This window comes from Pinus tabuliformis, chromosome 4_1, assembly GCF_031772625.1.
Source record: "Pinus tabuliformis cultivar Carrire ecotype Pingquan chromosome 4_1, CPIR1, whole genome shotgun sequence".
NCBI classification, from domain to species: domain Eukaryota; kingdom Viridiplantae; phylum Streptophyta; class Pinopsida; order Pinales; family Pinaceae; genus Pinus; species Pinus tabuliformis.
Genome location: NC_142303.1, coordinates 627581896 through 627586155, shown reverse-complemented (window position 1 = coordinate 627586155; position 4260 = coordinate 627581896).

The following is a 4260-nucleotide window of genomic DNA, read 5'->3' as shown; positions in this document are numbered from 1 at the left end:
ATGCCAGTGATGCCGATGATGCTGGTGAAGCCGATGATGCAGGTGAAACCGATGATGCCAGTGAAGCGAATGATGCCGGTGAAGCTGATGATGCTGGTGAAGCTGATGATGCCGGTGATGCTAATGATGCCGGTGAAGCCGATGATGCAGGTGAAACCGATGATGCCAGTGAAGCGAATGATGCCGGTGAAGCTGATGATGCTGGTGAAGCTGATGATGCCGGTGATGCTAATGATGCCGGTGAAGCCGATGATGCCAGTGATGCCGATGATGCTGATGCCGATGATGTCGGCTGATGCCGATGATACGAATGCCACTGATGTTGATGATGCTGATGCCGTTGATCTAGGGTTTGCTACTACTGATGTAAATCAGATTTATGTACTATTTCTCTCTGCTGAATTATTGAAGATAAAAGAAGATTTGATCAAAGGGTTTCCCCATATTGGGGTTTGTCCCTAGCTAGCCACCACATCTTGTGTCTCTTGGCTTGGCTTGTTTTCTGTTGATCCTTTAATGTTCTATCCGCACTTTACTTATGCACATGTGATTGCTAATCTATGAATAATAGTAAGAAAGAAAAGTAAATTGCTCTAACCATAGAACATACCATAACTTAACAAGAGAACCACTAGACTCTTAAATAGGAATATGTGCTTATTTTATGATGAGAAATATGCATAAAATAGAACAACCATGCTTGATATTTCTTGAGAAGAAATAAGTTCTTTGCATGCACCAAAATAGACTACTATGCTTTATAGTTATCTTTCAGAACAAAACATGTAGTTATCTTTTAGAACAAAACATGTAATTGCATGTATAATAAACCTTGTAAATAACTTTATTCTGGAAAATATGCTTTGGGAAAAGAGCCCTGCATTTGCATGCATGGTAATGATATCTATTAAGTTAGCTTTCCCTTAGAATGGGGCATGCATTTGCATGCATAATAATAGTAATATCTATTGCCTTGGAAAGATTACTTAGTTACACGCACAAAGAAAAATTGAGGGGCTAACTTTCTTTAAATAAGTTTTATTTAATTACATCCATGGAATGTAGTATCCTTAAATGAAAATGGATGAAAAACTGAGGGGCTAACTTTCTTTAAATAAGTTTTATTTAATTACATTCACGAAATGCTAATATCCTTAAATGAAAATGGATGGTTACAATGGTTTTCCTTTGGGAAATAATGGGTGCTTATGCGAGAAGAATCATAGTAATGTGGTACTTTGACATGCTTTAATAATTATATGCTTATAATTAATGTATGAGCATTATTGTTAGAGGAATCATCTTGTGATATTTTATTTACATTTCATGTATGCACATGAATATATGTGTTGGGACTCACAATTGACCTATTTTTGACCTTATCTTTTGCCGTATTATTACCCTTTTGCAGTCATAAGTTGAAAGCTTTTATTTTATAATGACATATTAACCCCAAGGTATGAAGTAACCTTCCGCATATCTATGTTTAATTGTTTATTTCATATTCGTGAATATCTTTATACTTATCCTTGGAAACGCTGACTAAATTGTCAAATAATCGTCTTAAGCTTGCAGGAGTTATAATGTATAGTTGCTGTAACACCAAAAACAGCAACTACGCAGTTGCTGCAACACCAGAAGCAGCAACTCCGTAGTTGCTACAGTCAGCAACAACAATTACCTAAAGCAAGCTATTTTGTAACAGCCACGAACAACAGATGGCAGCTATCTAAAGAATCTTGACGTGGCATAATCAAGCGGAAGTCTAAAGAAAGAAGAACACAGTCAGCATGAACAAGCATGGGGAAATGGCGAAGGAATATGAAGATCCCGAGAAGACGGTCAAAGTCAGTTACCCGCTGTGTAACAGCTAAAGCTCAAGAAAAGAATGTATTATCATACTGTTGTAACAGCACTCTGAATTGCTTATTTTTGACAAGATGGGTTAACTGAATAGGCTGTAATACTCTATTGTAATAGATGTCTCCTCTATAAAGAGGAGACATCTACATGAAACAGGGATTAGTCGGTGTCTATGGTCAGTTTGTAATCGAGATTCTGAGAACATCAGCAAGTCTGAACTCTATTGTATTTAATCTTCTTGGCAGATGAATATAATACTGTTTTGAGCACTTAATCCCGTCTTCGTTTTCCTGGGGAATCTTGTGAGAGGGACTGGGCCCACCTTCCTCACAAGATTCACCCATTTACTTTCTTGTCAAGTGTGTAAGTGTGCAGTAATTTCTTTCTGGTACTCTGTTTGGATTTGATAGCATTACCTCTGGTATTCTTTGTTTTGCTAGTACTCTGTTTCATTAATCACTTGAGTTTGTTTCTCACCGGTGAATGAGAGTGCAGTGTGCGTTAGTAAATCTGATTACAGGGGCAGGTGCTGAACGTCCCCATCTGGAGGATAGGGTCCTGATCCTCTGCCAACAGAGCATCCATTATTTTGCTTTCCAGATTCATAGTTTTAATTAATTGCTTTCATCTTAACAAGTACTGTAATGACATAGCGTAAGAATTACATATACTACAGCTTTTCGATGCTTTTAGACTTTAAGTACATACAGTACGCAGTAGCCTTTGAAATAAAAAGACTTTCCCTGGTTGACAATTAATGTGGTACTTGAATGTTTAATTCATAAACAATTCAACTAGCCAACAATATGTTGAAGGGTTTATTTTAAAGACTGACTATTGGTTGATTAATGCTTTATCTAATCATGATACCAAATCTTGTTGATGGCAACAATGATATGAAATGATGCTGACTTGTAGAACTGATAGATTATGTTTAACATTGTGGCAGGTAAAAGACTAATGGTCCATGCAGATTGTGGAATGTGAGCTGAACAACTAAGCCACAAAGATTTAAAGATTGAATATTTGTGGGCAAATGATATTATGATTATTGTAATAACTTTTAGCTAGATATGTTGTATCTTAATGATATTTCTTCATAAGATTTTATGACAATGGTTAAGGGAGGGGCTCCCTTATAAGCCATAGAGTAAGGGGTGAACACCCTCATGAGTGTTCAATAATAAAATATGTATTGATGGCTTATTGTGTCGGTCTGATGATGATGATGATTCCTTGCATGGTGTGATGTTTATAATATCAAATATGTGATTAATCTAGTTAAAGGAATCATGAAAATGATAATATTATATGAGAAATTGTAGGTTAATATGCTATAAAAATGATTATTAATGATTATGTAACTCACTATTCTTTACTAAAGTTATTTTAACGTTATTCTATGTAATGATGAAGATTCTATGTGAGCAATCTATAATAGTAACTTGGATAATTACATGTGAGTAAATTATGTAAAAAATTTCTATACATTTTCATAGGAGATTACCTCTAGATATTACCAATGATATGCACAAACTTTACTTTTTTTTAATTAAATCAAATTATTTTAACTCAACAATACTAGAATTTCCATAAACAATTCGTATAATAGTTATAGTAAGGTATCCATAATATTTAAGTTTATTCATTATTATTATTTTAATTTTTTAATATTAATTAAAATTTTAATAATTTATCTTAAATGATTATTTGATAATAGACATTTTAATAGATTTATGTGTCGAATCTAATAATAACCAAATTCAGCGAGGAGAGAAGAGTTAAGAGTTAAATATTGAAAATTTTAATAATTTATCTTAAATGATTATTTGATAGTAGACATTTTAATAGATATACGTGTTGAAACCAAATTACCAAATTTATCATCAGGATAGAAGAGTTAAGTAGAAAAGGGAAGGAGGAAACGTATCAATGAAAATCAAAGCGGAGAAGAAAGAGGAAAACGTATCAATGAAAATCAAAGCGGAGAAGAATAGAGGAGGAAAAGGGTGAGGCAAAAAACGAAAAATCAGGAAGAAAACAAAAAAACAAAAAAAAAAAAAATAGATTAATGGAGGTAAAATTAATAAATTAAAAATAGGTTATGTTAATATGATTAATATTAAAATTTAAAAATAAATTAAATTAGGTTATATTATTATGATTAATATAATAAAAATATAATCAAGTCTCACTACCATAATCGGCTGAGGATGGACCTTGTCAGCGAGGCGACCCTTGATCAAATCTCACATGGGTGGTTGTGCCTTGTGCTAGGGGGAAGAGACATGCTAAAAAATTTAGTTAGCTAAGGGAAAATGTGGTCTAGGCCGGGTGCAATCCCAGGTTGATTTTGACAACTTAGATGCCCCTGGGTTGTGGCTCTTCAAGCCACTA